This window comes from Electrona antarctica, assembly GCF_951216825.1.
Source record: "Electrona antarctica genome assembly, chromosome: 16".
Classification (NCBI taxonomy): domain Eukaryota; kingdom Metazoa; phylum Chordata; class Actinopteri; order Myctophiformes; family Myctophidae; genus Electrona; species Electrona antarctica.
Window position 1 is genome coordinate 29699226 of NC_136797.1, and position 19048 is coordinate 29718273.

At 41.9% G+C, this 19048-nt stretch overlaps 1 protein-coding gene across 1 annotated transcript in view; it reads right to left on the bottom strand.

The window, feature by feature from the left end:
- Window positions 1-18416, bottom strand: part of pam (peptidylglycine alpha-amidating monooxygenase) — a 59451-nt gene extending 41035 nt beyond the window's left edge. Inside the window, exon 1 of the mRNA XM_079525028.1 lies at window positions 18300-18416. The gene's annotated coding sequence lies outside the window, so the exon portion shown is untranslated. The remainder of the gene's footprint in view (window positions 1-18299) is intronic.
- Window positions 18417-19048: the final 632 nt, after the last annotated feature.

Below are 19048 nucleotides of genomic sequence, written 5' to 3' on the forward strand. Positions count from 1 at the left end.
ACTCTGCAACCAGGCACGATACCCTGGTTGCAGGTACTATAGGTATACCAAGTATTTTCAACAACTACCAGGTATTTACTCTGCTACCAGGCAAGTTACCCAGTAGGTACTAGGTCATTACCAAGTATTTTCCTGACAACTACCAGGTAATAACATGGTAACTGTATTCACTGTGTTTACATGGGTACTACCCATGAAACACTTGGGTAGTAGCCTACCAGGAAATTACCAGTTGTTACTAGGTCATTTCCTGACAACTACCATGTAATTACCTGATAGGTACCCAGTAAGGAACACTACAGTTCCTCCTTTCTTACTGGATACCTATCAGGTAATTACATGGTAGTTGTCAGGAAATGACCTAGTAACAACTGGTCATTTCCTGGTAGGCTACCCATGCGTTTACATGGGTAGTACCCATGTAAACACAGTGATTACAGTTACCATGTAATTACCTGGTAGTTGTCAGGAAAATTACCAGTTGTTACTAGGTAATTTCCTGACAACTACCATGTAATTACCTGATAGGTATCCAGTAAGAAAGGAGGAACTGTACTGTGAAAGGAAGTGTGCTCTATTTCCATGATATTACCATGTACCTACCTGGTAATTGTAGATTATAATCCTCCCCATTACCCATCAGGGTGTATTTTGAACTTTGAACTTTGAATTTTGAACTGGCAATAACTGTTAATTACCAGGTATGTACTGTGTAAATCAACAGGTAAAACCAAGCAAGTTACCGTGTAAGAAAGGTGGAATTGTACTGTGAAAGGAAGCGTGGTTTGTTACAGTGAAAGTACAGGGTAATATTATGGAAACAAACCACGCTTCCTTTCACAGTACAGTTCCACCTTTCTTACACGGTAACTTGCTTGGTTTTACCTGTTAATTTACACAGTAAATACTTGGTAATTAACAGTTATTGCCAGTTAAAAAAAAGTTCAAAGTTCAAAGTTCAAAATACAAAAAATACGTTTACATGGGTACTACCCATGGCAATAACTGTTAATTACCAGGTATTTACTGTGTAAATTAACAGGTAAAACCTTGCAAGTTACCGTGTAAGAAAGGTGGAACTGTACTGTGAAAGGAAGCGTGGTTTGTTTCCATAATATTACCCTGTACTTTCACTGTAACAAACCACGCTTCCTTTCACAGTACAATTCCACCATTCTTACACGGTAACTTGCTTGGTTTTACCTGTTAATTTACACAGTAAATACCTGGTAATTAACAGTTATTGCCAGTTCAAAATTCAAAGTTCAAAGTTCAAAATACACCCTGATGGGTAATGGGGAGGATTATAATCTACAATTACCAGGTAGGTACATGGTAATATCATGGAAATAGAGCACACTTCCTTTCACAGTACAGTTCCTCCTTTCTTACTGGATACCTATCAGGTAATTACATGGTAGTTGTCAGGAAATTACCTAGTAACAACTGGTAATTTTCCTGACAACTACCAGGTAATTACATGGTAACTGTAATCACTGTGTTTACATGCGTACTACCCATGTAAACGCATGGGTAGCCTACCAGGAAATGACCAGTTGTTACTAGGTCATTTCCTGACAACTACCATGTAATTACCTGATAGGTATCCAGTAAGAAAGGAGGAACTGTAGTGTTCCTTACTGGGTACCTATCAGGTAATTACATGGTAGTTGTCAGGAAATGACCTAGTAACAACTGGTAATTTCCTGGTAGGCTACTACCCACGTGTTTCATGGGTAGTACCCATGTAAACACAGTGAATACAGTTACCATGTTATTACCTGGTAGTTGTCAGGAAAATACTTGGTAATGACCTAGTACCTACTGGGTAACTTGCCTGGTAGCAGAGTAAATACCTGGTAGTTGTTGAAAATACTTGGTATACCTATAGTACCTACATACCTATAGTACCTGCAACCAGGGTATCGTGCCTGGTTGCAGAGTAAATACTTATAAATACTGGGTAGTTAGCTGGTAATTACATAGTAAAAACGTATAAATACCTGGTAATTGTCAGGAACATACTTGGTAATTACCTGGCAACCAGTGTGTCATTTACCATGGTAAGTTCCATATAATTACCAGGAGATTATACAGTAAATAGTTATACATACTGGGTAATACTTGGTAATTACATAGTAATTACTGAGTAATGTATCTGGAAGTTACCAGGTAATACCAGGTACTTACCTATTATTACCAGGTAATTACCTGGTAGTTACCTGGTAATTACCGTACCGTAAAATGAAGGGTTACCCAAATTTTTTACCTAAAACTGCACCGATCTGCGTGAAATGTTGCATGCACACTCCCTAGAGGCCAAGGACAAACCTTTGACCTGCCTTTTCCGCATCTGCCTTTTATAGCGCCACCAGGAGGCCGACTTTTGTAAAACACATTTTTTTATATTACTCCTCCAGATTCTGTCCAAAAATCTCACAAATCGTTACACAGTATCTCTATGGTCATGTGGTCATATTCCATCCTAATTGGCTATAATTGGCTTTCAAAGTTTGCAAGATTGCCCCGTTTTGAACAAAAGCCTCAAATCATGAACGCAGCGTGCAATTTACGTGAAATCTTTCTCACATTTTCTTACTAGGCTGAGGAATATATCCCACCCTTTTCACATTGGCCTGTTATAGCGCCACCAACAGGTTGATTTTTGCAAAACACATTTTTGGAACAAAATGCAAAATGCCTCAAATCATCCAATTGCCATCAAAGGCGTATGAAGAAATGGCACCCTTTTCACATTGGCCTATTATAGCACAACCTGACCTGCCCTGGTGGAGACCTGTGCCCCGAGGGGCACTTTTTCTAGTTTGTGACTAGGGCTGTCACCGATCATAATATTTCAGTTGTCGATTACTTTCCACGTAAATAATTGCGATTAACGATTTAATTGTTTTCGGCAAGTAGAAATTAAAATGTAAATTATATTTGGCTTGCTTTTGAAGTTGCACAGAGCAGATCTGTCCCAAAAAAGAAATGCCTGACACCTAATGACCAGTATCAATCAAAATCAACAGACCACATTTAATAATTTTATTTTGTTTTATTGTGGATCCGATCCACAAGCCCTATTGTTTTAACTTAATTTTGTAATGCTATTTTTGTAATTACAATTTATATAGATAAGTTGAAACGATTGTGACGAATTATACAAAATCATTGTGATTTTCTCAAATAATTGCGTTCAGGTTCTCTATAATGTGAGCTCAGATGCATGGTTAATTTGACAAAATGACAAGCTTCCTCTTTAAATAGGATCAGCTAGCATTAACTCCTTAACGGTTAAGTAGAACCGGCCTCAGATATTAATGGGTTAAGGCTTAACGGTGCCAGAGATTAGCTGGTAACAGACGGACGGACACACACACACACGGACGGAGTGCAAAACATACTCTCTCCCCATGCCTTCGGCCTGGTGGAGACAATTAACCGTCTTTTGTCCAGTGGTCCAGCCAGGAATTTGAGTGACGTGCTCAGACACTTGCGTGAAACATAATAAAATGTACATACACAGTCATTCTATCTGCTCCTATGTCTTCTGCATTTTAAAAACCTCATGTAGCCTATACATCTGTTACAGACCTGCCCTCAGTGGCCTGCATATGATGCTAATGTCTGTAAAACAAACACAGAACTGCATGTGATGCAAATGGGATGCAAATTGTCTCTGTCGGGTGGAAACCTCATATGTCATACTGTATGTCACATTTCAGGATTCAAATTCAAAAGCAGCAGATCTGCTACTTTTTATACTGTTGTGTGATGCTGTACTCCTGTAGTATGATCACGTACTAGGGGTATTCATGAAAAAACACAAAACGTTTAAAAAATGGCTTTGTCTGCCCGACAGCAACATATGCATCTTTATTTGTTCTATTAAAACAGTTTTCTATCAGTTTCTTTTTGCCCTCACTCTTCCTCTATCCTCTCTTCTCATGGAATACTACAAAACGATGTATTTGTAATATAGCTGGGTAACAGCTGTCAGGACGTAATATTTCAAATATCAATATTCATAATTTATGAATATGAATTATTAAAATATTACAATATAATAATTATATTGCTCACGTCACTGTAATGTAACATGAATTCTTGGACAGACTTGCATTAAATATTCCAATACTGTATTGACCATAAACATATGATACATAGGACACAACCACTTCTTAATTCAAATAATCAATTTATTAAAAATAAACAAATGTAAAACATGGGTAGAAAGAATCAGGTTTAAGTGGTACTTTTGGTCATAGTAAGTGTCAATTAATGCGTTTATGGACAGGCAAGGCCTGTCACCAAAGGCATGATCACATCTCTGATGCTCTCATCAAAATCCTCTTTTGAGTTAAGTGAGAAACATCAGTTTTGAAATAAAAATAAAATAAAACAAATTTAGTACGCCCACCGGAAGTAGGCTAAAGTGTTAGTAAAATAAGGTAAACTTTAGTTTAGGATATCGTGTGGAGAAAGAGAATAAACAGATCTTGGCCGGGTAGGCTAACAGTTGCTTATGGATAAACTGTAGTGGTGAACTGAGGAGAGACAGAATGTCCGCCCAGAGGCGCGAACCAACACATTCATATTCCCATTCGTTGTGTGCCATAACTTCATGTTCAGTTTCATACAACCTTTTCGCCGGGTATCAGAGGCTGTCGGCATGTGGCGTCGGTTTTGCTCATGGGTTGAGCAGTGTCCCCTGACTCTAAACTGTAGTGTACCCCCAGGGGTAACCAGTGTTTTGAAGGCAGTGGCCTGTTGTAGCCGGAGGGGAGAACCGTCCATCTTCTTCCACAGCCATTTTGCCACTGTGGACCGGGGCGTGCCGAGAGCGTGCACAGGAGAGACAGCAGGAGAGCCGTCGTAGGTCGTTGGCAGGCTGGTGACATGGCCGCAGAGAGAGTAGAGCAGGGCGTTGTCAGTCTGGAGCATGGCTTTTCTGGTCAGGCCGCCGTCTCCTGTGAGTGGCATCTCGCAGGGTTGCAGAAGGTTGCGTGGTGATTGCAGTAGAAAGAGAGCGGGTCAGAGCATCGGCAGGCCTGACTCGGCTGCACGCTGACCTCATGGGGCAGGATTGAAACCCAGGCAGGGCCTAGTGGGGCTTCCCCTATAGGCACGTAGTGTTCAGACAAACGTTCACCAGGACAAGAGAGAGAGGAGAAGGAATGCCCCAGCCTTTGCCCTGCTTTGGGGGCTCACAGCAGACCCCCCCTCCTTAGGAAAAGGGCTGTCTTTTCCAGTCATAATGTTACACCCACTTTGAACTGCTGTCTCATGGACCTGATCAATTTAACCTCTTTATTAATTAAACTATCATGCAGAAAATGAATACATCTGACCATGGATCCAGACTCTGCATACACTTGGTTTTAGTGTGCTACCAAACATGACAGGTTGATGTCAACTAGAAAGTCAGTAAGGAAGCAATGTAATTAACAGGAGAAAAATCGCATTTAAACTGTCACAGTTAAGATATTGTTGCAGTACAGTGAACACCATGACAATGGAATATTCTCAGATCACAGAATATTATAGCATATGCAGTTTTAATCACAGTCTTTGTTCTTCCATTGTGCTTGGTCAGAGCCAATACTGTGACGCGATGCACATTCCACAGAGGGGAAATGAAATGTCCAGGGTTCCAGTGAGGTGTCTTATCTAGACATCTGTCTCTTTTACGCTGATTGATAGGGGTCTTGCTTGGGCTAGGAGGGTCATTGTAAAGTCAGCTAGAAGGCAGGAAGGAGGTTTGCTGAAGTGTGGGTTTAGGGAGGAGGTCTGGTTAGCTAATTATGACCAATATCCATTTATATTTAAAAATGATACAAGATACAATTTTGGGCAACCATGTATTGACTGCATCATGGCTACATATCCCCCCATTAGTCATAGGCGATGGACCCATGATGTCATCATGGTTTCATCCGTCTAGGAGTATAAAACAAAAAGGCAGTCAGAAAATTACTCCAAAAATTGGCTGTGTCCCTTGTGTCTCATGTGGGCACGTAGTGGTATAGCAGTAGGTTGCAGAACACTGTGCATAGTCTTTCAAGTCTCTGTGGTATGGTATGGTATGGTATGTAATCATCCTTGCATGTAAATCATGGCACACCATCACGCTCACACATTCAATGCAGGCATTCCATGCAAGTACAGAGGTGAAAGAAAGAAGGTGTAAGGAGTATTTCTGCCCATACATGATAGAGCATACTGTCTATTTGGGGGCCCTTAACGTCTTAGTGGCAGGGGAGAAATGAGGCAGATGTCTCAGCTTATCTACATTTCAGGGACTAAGTGAAAGTGACCCCTCTTGACCTAGCTAGGACAAAACAGGGAGTAGCATGCATAGCACCAGAGATCGGCTTCTTAGTGAAGGATTAAGCCGCTCAAAATGAAATAAACAAAACAAAACGAAAGAAACTTTCATTGGTTTTGTGAGAACCAAAACTACAAAAACAAAACAAACAAAACTTTCCAAGTATTAATAAACACGAGTGAATGGACCCTCCCCACTTGACGAGGGTGTGTTTCTTTTAGATATGTATGTTTGTGTTTTTGTTTTTTTTGTTTTGCTCTAAATAATGTCATTTGTATGAGCTAATACATGCCTTCACTTGTTCCTGCTGGAGTGGCAACAGACTGATCTAGTTATGGTTTAAAATCAGACTATTGTGTCACTGCAGGCACTTGTTTAGAACCTATGGTTATGTAGTTGTACATTTTTAATTGTTTAGGTAGAGGTCAGAGTTTTGTCTCAATACTACAGTAAATAAACTACAAACAATTGATTAGATACCAACATCATTGAGCCTTTATATATTTTCCAATTGGTTGGCTAGAAAAGAATGTCTTGCAGCACTTTGTGATGCTGCCCCCCCCACTGATGCTGTCTGGCAGACCTGGTCAACAATTGGCAATGATAGGGTGATAGCACAGCACTTGGGTGATTGACCCCTCCCCCCTTTTGTGGAGTTGAGGGACCACCAGGCTTGACGCAGTGTTTGCATCAACACCCAAAACATAAATGTACCGGTATCCCTATAATTGTCAAATGTATACCAGGGTGGGGTTCGCCAACGTCGTTGAATGTCGGGCTGGGTATACTGTATACTTTTGGGCTTTAGGCCATGTTATTTAATAATACTGATACTGAACACGCATTAACTGATGCATACAATATGGGAAGGTATGAGCTGAACCCAACACTGACTCCATTATAGACAAGTCATCTTTGCTCAGAGTTATTAATAACTAATATAAATAGACGAGTCATCTTTGCTCAGAGCTATCAATAACTAATACAAAATAGGGAAGTGTATTGCTCATCTAATTTTGATATAGGACTCAGCAGGATTAAACCATAGGGGAGACTTGCATTTGAAAAGCACCTGATCTTTGTGTGGCAGATCATTCTCTTTTCATTTCTCATTTGCATACAAGTCAATGACGTTACCTGATTGAAGGATTTAATTCAATGGATTATATCATCAACCAAAGGCAATGTCCAAACTCATTCCCAATTCCCAATATACCATAGTGCAGTATCAGAATTATATCAGGCCTTAATTTTATCCGCGGAATAATAAAAAAAAAACGAAAACAGGCGTCCCTCCCAGTGGGCTTTGTTGCATGTAAGGTAATATTCACAGTATATGGCAATACGAAAGCAACAATCTCAGGGAGGGCATAATACAAGGTGTATTATTAAAATGCCATTTGTGGACTTGGGTTCAGTTAGGGTATACTGAGCCAAATCCTAAACCAACACCAGGTACTGGAGGTTGTTAACTAAATGCAACAGGAGTGTAAAACTTGTGTGTTAGTATTCCTACCAGGCTATATCATGTATAGGGCCGGCTTCTTTTTTATGGTGTAACATTAGAGAGTGCTTTTTGCACGTTTATCAAAGAAACACGAACCATACATATCATATGCTACGAACCTCTAAAATACATACAATTAAGAAGCAACCACATGGCTTTGGAATGTAGTAAAAATTAAGGATCCCACTTCAGCTCTTTGTCTAAGTGGGATTTTTACCTGTGTTGAGGGAGAAAGCTCACTGGTTTCTCTCAAACCACAACACCACCTTGCTATATCCAGCGCTGTGTGGTAGTCACTGAGAGTGACTGTCGTTTCACCATGTGCTCGTAAGTCAATGGTGGAACCCCACAGACACTCTCTGCCAAGCAAAACACACCCAGACGTTCTAACGTCACCATATTGCAGAACCTATGGTTTTGAGCTACTCAACATGTGTCAGTTCAGTCAACAAAGCTTCATATTTGAGATGCATGTCTGTGATAACTGCGCTCTCTTTAAAAAAAAAGGTTGCTCTGTGGCAAAAGCACAACGCTCTATTGCTGACTTTGAATTTACTCAAAGTCCCGACAACACACTTCAACATGAAGAGCAAATGTTCTATTTCTTGCTCATAGAGACAGAATGATGGCCTTAGATTCACAAATTGGTCTTGCACCATATTTGCTACTTGTGCACAGGGATATGCACATGTGGGTTACTGTCCCTAGCAAATTGGTATAGTGTTTTAAGCATTACAGCCATTGTTCCTCCCATCATCACAGATCAAACAGTTCATGACTCTGTTATCCTGTGGCAGGAGGGACTAATGTCACAGTTGTAAAAGTGACTGCAGAGCCCCTTCCATTCCCACCCTGATCAGGGGCGAGGAATCAAGGCTCCTGATTCACCTACAACTTACTATGCCTAAAACAAATACCACTAAGCTTTGTACAGTGCACAAATCCCTGCTCATTCGGCCAGGGACGGACAAAGGTCAACCATGGTTGGCCCTTGTTTGCCAAACATTTTTCTTGATCTCGGACCCCCTTTAGTCGTCGGAGGGGTGTTAAATACAAGAACAAAAAGTAAAATAATTTGCATATCCCGCAACGTACACCCCATATCACTAGAGTGATACATTCTAGCACATACAGTTCTATTGAATAACAATGATACTGTTATAAATTTCAAAACTCAAACGTTTGGCAAGTTGTCTAGATTGTAAAAGTTATTTATCTAACTTCAGGGAGAATGTGCTATGACTACTGTGGTATTTGGTCCGTGGCTTGTCACAACATATTGTTGTGTTGGGAGTAACAATCCCAACTACCCGTACACGGACACAATATCGTGTAGCATACTGCGCCTTGTTTAAATAATAGCAAACCTAGTTCACTAATTATCACAACAGTAGTCTCAGCACAACGCTTCCCACAAATAGAGTGAGTTTACTTTCCCAGGGGACTCTCAAAATGGTTGTAGCATGACATTGTGATCAATTACAAATTAGGACTATAGGGTTCACAATAGGACACCAGTAGTTTAAAGAAACCTACTAGTTTTCTACTGTGTTTCAAAATTGATGTACAATTTGACTTCTAACATTAATTTAGGCCTTGATTCACTGCAGCGGAACTTGACACAAGTCAGAATTTAGGATTCAGGATGGGGTAAAAGAAACTACTTTATAATTTGGACTCCCAGTTGAAATTTAAAGAGGGAACCAGAGCTTCCAATGGGGCCATAAATCTACTCTGGAGGCAGCTGCAAAAGCCACTGATATGTTAGGAGGCTAGTTTTATCACTTTGTATCCTTAATTCAAGTTAGAAATATAATTGAGTGATTTAATATGGCCTTTTCCCTTAAAATCAAGGAATTGAGATTCTGAACTAACAATAAAATAATGAATTACCATAATTAAACAATCAAATGTAGTTGTTCTCCTCACAGTAAACAAATTAAAACTTTAAATTGACAGAATAAAAGTAGTGAATTAAATTTTTACTTTTACCGCAATGGTCAGAACCTTGGCATAATTGAACAATCACATTTGAATGTACTATATTTAGAATTTAGGCTAATTTGAATGCATAATACGAAAGGGTACAACTTAACCAACCAAGTAATGTTTTGGGTTAGATATCAAATATTGAATCAACTTGTAGCCAATGTCATGTCTAGCACCCTTCAAACGTCACAGTATCGTTCTATTCAATAGTTGTGCCTACACATTTAAGAACACAAAACACCTACAAGGGATGCACAGGGGATTACTAATTTCTTAAGACTTAATGTTTTTACAACTAGATAACACTGTTTGTGGTTACTGTCCATCCATACAATACAGTGCTGTGTTTGCGTAGCCACGCAGTCACACTAGCTGCAAACCTTCACCCGCCAAATATGTATGAATTCATACAACACACGGTAGCTGTAAGCTACCCGAATGCACTTATTCCCTCAGGAAATTCAAGAGCGTGGTTATATATCAAAGTCCAATTTCATCAAACCAAACTGAAATGGCCGTTTACAACTGAAACCAATATAAAACCAGGTTGAACCGTATAAAACTGGCAAATGCATAAATGCCTTTCCAATGACAAGAACAGTTCAGTTGTTTTTTTTCACTCCTGATTTAATGACCGGACACCTCAAAAACGACGCACTACGGAGACACTTAAGTCTAAATTCATACTAAACCTTTCAAAATGGTTTTTCTGTAATCCCGTGAGCCGCTATGGGTACTAGACAATTCCCAGGCTCCAAATTAGCAATAGGCATTACACACTATACGAATTAAATCGATTAGCTAAATGGCAAACAGATTCGTTGCTGAATGACCCACGAACAGCTTACGCTCGGAGCAATTGGCAACAGGGCGTTAGGAAATAAAAACTCTCAAAAACGATAGCCCTTGGTTGTGTCACTTCACAATGATAAGCGTGAACCACTTATTCATTCTAAAATAACCATGTTGAACCATTAAAATGGTAAAAGCAATACTTTGCTGTCTTCCTTACTGATCCAGCTTTCCACTAAGCCTAAATGACAATATAGAAGATATATCTCAGACGTGCTACCTCATTTAGGGGTTTCACAGAGACTCTCAAACCAACTACCACGAGGGGTGGCAGCAATAACTTACTATCACGATTAGGGATTTCAGTAGTGGTATCTTCTATTTGAGGTTTAGGGTGTGGATGCACTCATTCAGCTTTCACATAATTTAGTAAAAAGTATATGGGTGAAATTACTCTTTAAGACTTAACGAAGCGTACTGTACATACATGTAGCAAACTGCTCCCATACACTCGTATTACCATACGAACCTAATCGAAAAAATGTGACTTTTTGTTGTCACTGTTCATTAGTCAGACTAGCTACTTTCTGACAATTCACAGTGTCAGGACGTAAGAAAACGGTCGTCCATGTTTGTTTCTCTTATACAATAGCCTTTTTGCTTCTGCAGAAAAACGGTTTAGCTATTGTCAAGGGTACGATTTTATGATTATGCAGACATTGTCCGCTTGTTATAAGATCACTTATACAGTGTATAGGCTTATCAAGGCACATATACGGTGTATAGGCTTGATCTATTCAATTCAGCTACGGTCCATTCAGAGCTTGTCATACAGGACCGCCCCAGCACAGATATCTAACAATTTGTTCATCTTAAGTCACTAAACTTGGTTATACGAAGAAAAACAATAATAATAATAACAATAATAATAATAGGCCTATATTATCACCACTATTATTATTTAAAAAAAAAAATCATTTCACTTTTATTTTTTTTTCTCCCAAAGTATGATTTCTAGTATCAATGTCTACAGTACGTACAGTATTGTAATAAGAGTCTGCCTCGCATAGGGGCACCATCTGTAATATAGCTGGGTAACAGCTGTCAGGACGTAATATTTCAAATATCAATATTCATAATTTATGAATATGAATTATTAAAATATTACAATATAATAATTATATTGCTCACGTCACTGTAATGTAACATGAATTCTTGGACAGACTTGCATTAAATATTCCAATACTGTATTGACCATAAACATATGATACATAGGACACAACCACTTCTTAATTCAAATAATCAATTTATTAAAAATAAACAAATGTAAAACATGGGTAGAAAGAATCAGGTTTAAGTGGTACTTTTGGTCATAGTAAGTGTCAATTAATGCGTTTATGGACAGGCAAGGCCTGTCACCAAAGGCATGATCACATCTCTGATGCTCTCATCAAAATCCTCTTTTGAGTTAAGTGAGAAACATCAGTTTTGAAATAAAAATAAAATAAAACAAATTTAGTACGCCCACCGGAAGTAGGCTAAAGTGTTAGTAAAATAAGGTAAACTTTAGTTTAGGATATCGTGTGGAGAAAGAGAATAAACAGATCTTGGCCGGGTAGGCTAACAGTTGCTTATGGATAAACTGTAGTGGTGAACTGAGGAGAGACAGAATGTCCGCCCAGAGGCGCGAACCAACACATTCATATTCCCATTCGTTGTGTGCCATAACTTCATGTTCAGTTTCATACAACCTTTTCGCCGGGTATCAGAGGCTGTCGGCATGTGGCGTCGGTTTTGCTCATGGGTTGAGCAGTGTCCCCTGACTCTAAACTGTAGTGTACCCCCAGGGGTAACCAGTGTTTTGAAGGCAGTGGCCTGTTGTAGCCGGAGGGGAGAACCGTCCATCTTCTTCCACAGCCATTTTGCCACTGTGGACCGGGGCGTGCCGAGAGCGTGCACAGGAGAGACAGCAGGAGAGCCGTCGTAGGTCGTTGGCAGGCTGGTGACATGGCCGCAGAGAGAGTAGAGCAGGGCGTTGTCAGTCTGGAGCATGGCTTTTCTGGTCAGGCCGCCGTCTCCTGTGAGTGGCATCTCGCAGGGTTGCAGAAGGTTGCGTGGTGATTGCAGTAGAAAGAGAGCGGGTCAGAGCATCGGCAGGCCTGACTCGGCTGCACGCTGACCTCATGGGGCAGGATTGAAACCCAGGCAGGGCCTAGTGGGGCTTCCCCTATAGGCACGTAGTGTTCAGACAAACGTTCACCAGGACAAGAGAGAGAGGAGAAGGAATGCCCCAGCCTTTGCCCTGCTTTGGGGGCTCACAGCAGACCCCCCCTCCTTAGGAAAAGGGCTGTCTTTTCCAGTCATAATGTTACACCCACTTTGAACTGCTGTCTCATGGACCTGATCAATTTAACCTCTTTATTAATTAAACTATCATGCAGAAAATGAATACATCTGACCATGGATCCAGACTCTGCATACACTTGGTTTTAGTGTGCTACCAAACATGACAGGTTGATGTCAACTAGAAAGTCAGTAAGGAAGCAATGTAATTAACAGGAGAAAAATCGCATTTAAACTGTCACAGTTAAGATATTGTTGCAGTACAGTGAACACCATGACAATGGAATATTCTCAGATCACAGAATATTATAGCATATGCAGTTTTAATCACAGTCTTTGTTCTTCCATTGTGCTTGGTCAGAGCCAATACTGTGACGCGATGCACATTCCACAGAGGGGAAATGAAATGTCCAGGGTTCCAGTGAGGTGTCTTATCTAGACATCTGTCTCTTTTACGCTGATTGATAGGGGTCTTGCTTGGGCTAGGAGGGTCATTGTAAAGTCAGCTAGAAGGCAGGAAGGAGGTTTGCTGAAGTGTGGGTTTAGGGAGGAGGTCTGGTTAGCTAATTATGACCAATATCCATTTATATTTAAAAATGATACAAGATACAATTTTGGGCAACCATGTATTGACTGCATCATGGCTACATATTTTTAAATGTATTTTCAAGTCAGGATACCAATGTCATCCAATCAGGAGAGAGAATTCAGACAGCATACAGTTGTTAGTAAAGGTATTAGTACATGTAGATTAGCTTTGCAAGCTGATAAAAAGCTTTTTTTCTTGAAAGCAAAATATGTATTTTACCTTAATTTGAACTGCCTCACACCAGTGCCTGTTTGCATTATCTGCCCTTCGTGTGTGTACAGAACTCCATATCAAGAATGTTTGAATATTGGACCTGTATTTCTTTTCTTTCCTTCTAATCCCTCTTGCCTTTCCTAAGAAAGTGGGAAGGCCGCGTTTTTCCTCAGAATTGAGGCTCAGATTGCGGTGATTGAACAGAACGTCGATGTTAGGGGCTCATTAAAAACTCGTCGCTACCTTGCGGTTACAATATTAACGCTTCTGATGACTTGATTTCTGATGACGATCACCACATTAGTTATAGGCGATTTTGCTTGCGTGAATTATTATTATTATAATATTTTTTTGCAAGCCCAAAAGCAATCATTGCTTCTGGGCTGGGGGCCCCTGGAACAAAATATTTCAAGATGTGGGTCCGCCGCCAGGAGTGGCATTCCGACTATGTGGCCGATTAGGGTTAGGGACAGGGTTAGCAATGCGGCGAGTAGGAATGGCGTTGCGTTGGAACAGCAGGATTCCCATCTCCATATTAGGCGGGACATGTAACAGGTAGAAATGGAGCCGTGGCTTCCGATTGGTCTGTGGTGCGGGTTGGGACTAAAACACCGGTTTGACGTTGTATCAATGCGCACTGTGGAGCTACTGTTGCCCTGCAACATCCCCTTATCTTTCACTAAACTCACCCCACACAGCCGTCAGTTTTTTTGTACTACTGAATCTGACATAGTGGACTGCTTTTTACCGTAGGTTTTACTCTTTAGTCTCGAGTGAGAAAAAGCCCCAAGCCCCCAGTAAGGCTATCCCAACGTTGAAGCTGCCACTACCTACTGGTGAAAAGTGGAACTGCAGCATGTTCATGGAGGTGGACGGATGTTCAGTGACGTCATGTGCGTAACGTGCGTCATCCTGGACCTCAAATATGAGGTCCGGGCTTAACTTCCGCTCACTCGAGCCATTGAGTTATAATTGTACTTCCGGCAGTCTTCCGGGTGCTTCAAAACGCCACTGAGCAACTTCCAACGAAATGAATAAGGGGGGGGGGGGGGGGGGGGGGGGGTAACGCTCCAGTTCGGTCTCTATCCTTTTATTACTCTATGGAAAAAGCATGGACACAGTAGCTCTGGCTGATGACGTATCAGCAACAACGTGACAATGTAACAGTTGACAAGAAATACAAGTCTGCTGCCTGCCGACCAGAATGAGTAGCGAGTGACAAAACAAATCCATGGAACGGAGCGATTCAGGCTGGAACCCAGGCTAATCAATTCCCAACAGATCCCCAAACCCGTCGTTTTGGGGAGCGCTGGTTTCAGTTCAGTCAACCAGTCCTCTTGTGTGTTGGCTGGTGAGACGCAGAGATGCACCCTAGTGAGACAGATATATTTGTCTCAGCTGTGGAACCTTCTCCCGGCTTCGGTCCGTGGGGCTGACACGCTCTGCACATTCAAGACTAGGTTGAAAACCTTTCTCTATGACAAAGCCTATAGCTAGACTTGTCTCCAGTACTCGCTCACCCGATAAAGTCATAAGGGTGAGAACTGAGTAAGGGGAACCTCCCACCAAACCTCGCACCTGTGCTGTGTGTGTCTGCTAAATACCATGATTGTACATTGTTTGTGTGGGTTTGTCTCCCAGCAGTGCTTGTAATATACACCGTATAGGCTCCAGTAAGGCCTGCCACTAATCCAACTCCTTCCCCGGAGTCTCTTTTTGTCCTCCACTTCGCAGTTCCGTGGACCTCTAATATTTAACCCCCAACTGACTGCCGAGTGTGACCGTGGACCAGGCCACTTCACGGAGCCCAGCAGTCTCCCAGCAGTGCTTGTAATATACACTGTATAGGCTCCAGTAAGGCCTGCCACTAACCCAACATCCGGGGAATCCTTCCCCGGAGTCTCTTTTTGTCCTCCACTTCGCAGTTCCGTGGACCTCTAATATTAACCCCCAACTGACTGCCGAGTGTGACCATGGACCAGGCCACTTCACGGAGCCCAGCAGTCTCCCAGCAGTGCTTGTAATATACACTGTATAGGCTCCAGTAAGGCCTGCCACTAACCCAACATCCGGGGAATCCTTCCCCGGAGTCTCTTTTTGTCCTCCACTTCGCAGTTCCGTGAACCTCTAATATTAACCCCTAACTGACTGCCGAGTGTGACCGTGGACCAGGCCACTTCATGGAGCCCACCAGAAGTGTGACCGTGGACCCGGCCTCACAGTGCACGACCTGGACCAGATGTGGACCAGGCCCCTCCATGGAGCCCACCCTGTCTATCTCTCTTCTATTCTTTCTTCCTATTCCCCTCTACCCCCCCCCCCCCCCCCGACACGGTCGAGGCAGATGGCCGCCCACCCTAGAGTCGGGTTCTGCCTGACGTTTCTTCCTAAAGGGGAGTTTTTCGTTACCATTGTCGTAATATTGCTTGCTCTGGGTGGATCTTTGTTGGTTGTAAAGTGTCTTGAGACAACTTGTTGTGATTTGACACTTTAATAAAATTGAATTGAATTGAATTGAATATATTTCACCCCGCCAACAGTGCTGCGCTCAGAAAACAGCTAAGCTCACATCGCATCACAGATGCAGCCGCTGTGAGCTTGGTGGTCTGCTGTTCTCGACCAATTCTCTGCACACAACAGCCTGAACTGAGCCAAGCTGGAGCTGGAAATACATTGTTTTCAACGAGGGCGGCGCAAACAAGAGCTATTTTAAGCATGTGTGCAACATGACAACTGTTTTTTGTATTGTACAGTAACAACTAAAGTCTCTTTAATGTTGATGTTGTACTATTACGACAAAACAATTTAAAATAAAAGGGAATGATTTAAGATCATTAAAGCTGGGCTGTTGCCTGAGTCCAATGCATTTCTGCCTACTTCCGGTCCAAGACTTCCGGTCCTACATTGACTTCAATAGAAGTCAATGTAGGAGAGCCGCCATTGGACTGGCCCCATGGTGAACGCAGTTTGCGTAACTCTGTCCATATCTAAGGCTCTGGCACGGCAAAGCCTAAAATTAGGTTTGAGGGGCTACAGCTGCGCGATCAAGCAGCTGTGATCATAGGAAGCGCTCTCTCTGAGACTGAAAGTAGAGTTTGGGGGACAAATGCTTTGAGAATCGCTATTATCGTTTACACAAGTTGACACAACATAAACCAAGGTATACGGTATATTTCAAGAGCGAGAGATCTCAGTAAAAATCCACCCTAAATAAACCTTCTTCCACAATGGGATGAAAACAACATCTGAAAGTTTGATGGGATCCATTTCTACATTACATCTAATGAGCGATCGGTTTCTTTTGCCCCCGACCTGCGTGCATACAGGTTCTTGTCAGTGTGACGTTGTCTGGAAATGAGTCTATGCCGGTGTGTAACGCCGCCACCAAATAGCCTACATAATAATGTTGGCGATCCTTGAGCATCTCCCTTTATTTACCCAGGGTAAGTGCTCATTTTCAGCAACGCCCTGCACATAGAAATACAGTCACAGACAGACACACATTAAAACCTGGGAGCTGACCAGTACAACCACAGTCTTATACTGTTGGCCACTACGCAGCTCCACTGGAGCAGTTCATGGGGGTTCAGTGCATTGCTCAAGGGCACTTCATCGGTGCTGGGTGAGTGATGACCAATCACGGCAACAAGGGCACTCCTCTAACCCCCTAGGCCACCGCTGCCCATGGTAGCAAGCAACATACGATTTTCAGATAACTGTTGTCGAATGGGCCTCAGGTCTCAATGGGTTAAAGTCATGCATTATTAATGAGATCCATACATAATGTCACCTCATTGAGCACAAATGAGGATGCCACCTCGACGACATGTTGCCATGGCAACCCGACTGGTTGTCAACGTGGGGTCTGGGGACCCCCCAGTGGGTCCTATAGGGGGGGTTCCAGGGGTGTGTGTCCGTCCCCCCCCCCCCCCCCCCCCAGCTAAGTGATTGACAGTCAGGAAACAGATCAGACCCCTTAGCCTTTACATAGTGTAATGAGTGTGTATGAACAGATGTGTAACTCTGAGAGTGTACGAAATGGTCCAAATGGCCAACAGATGTGTAACTCTGAGTGTACAAATGGACCAAATAAAATGAAAACGCTCAAGAGTTAGGCCTAAATAAACACTGAGGATTGGGGTCCATCCCAGAGATAAAACATTGTGTCAAATGGCTGTCTGCCACAACAATCAATCAACCCAATCGAATATGTTCATCATACGATGTTGTGCCCACACACACACACACACACACACGCGCGCACACACACACACACACACACACACGTCAAGGATGTGCCGGGCCACTTTAATCAACGCAGACACAAGTTACCGCCATCCCAACATGTAACAATTTAACCGTGTTGACATGGACAGTGCGGGCACATTATCACGACCGACCACCCGATGTACAAACAAAGCTGGAACGCCTATCTGTTTTAGGCCCACAATACATCTGACGTGTGTTATTGTTATTATTATTATTATTATTATTAATAATAATAATAGTGTTGTTGTTGTTGTTATTCTACTCACCGTTCAGGAAGGTCCGCAGCAGCAGGTATTAAAGCGACATGTTGGTTGAATGATGTGATCACTGTTGCTTTTGCTTTGCTTTGCTTTTTTTTTTTTTTTCTTGCTTTTTTTCCCACGAAGACGTAGGTTTATCTCCTCCCACTTGAGCCTACACGCGCTCTGATTGGACGGTTCCACCGCCGCTGCTACGTGACGTCATCACCATCCATGAGTCAGGGTTGCCAGGTCTGCTTAGTATAAGCGACATTGGGCCTGTTTTTTTCTTCTGTAAAGTAGCTTGTTGCTTTTGATTGATTGATTGAAATATTTATTAACAGTTTGCAGAATTACAGTACATTTCAAGCACAAACGCAATACAAAGACTGTTAACTGTGAGTGGACGACCCAATTAAGCATTACACTTGTTTACAAGAGGGTCCAACTTGTTCAATTCATCAAAGCTTCTAAATGTATGTATATATTTTTGTATTAATTGATTGAATACATTATTAACAGTTTGCCCAAAAAAGCACGGAGGTACAGATTTATACAAAAGCATGTTATTATTTCCAAGACTTTTCAGGCATCCCACAAATTGTCCTACATTGTGACTGGCAGGCATCAGTGTTCAAATGCCCTAATAGTCCCCTGTAAAGCTCTCTCATTGTCCCTTTTCCTGCAAGATGTGTTTTTCAAACCTGTTAAAGTAGCATGATAAATATCCCCTAGTCTACAGTACCAGCATTTTAAAACAAAATGTGAGATGCCAG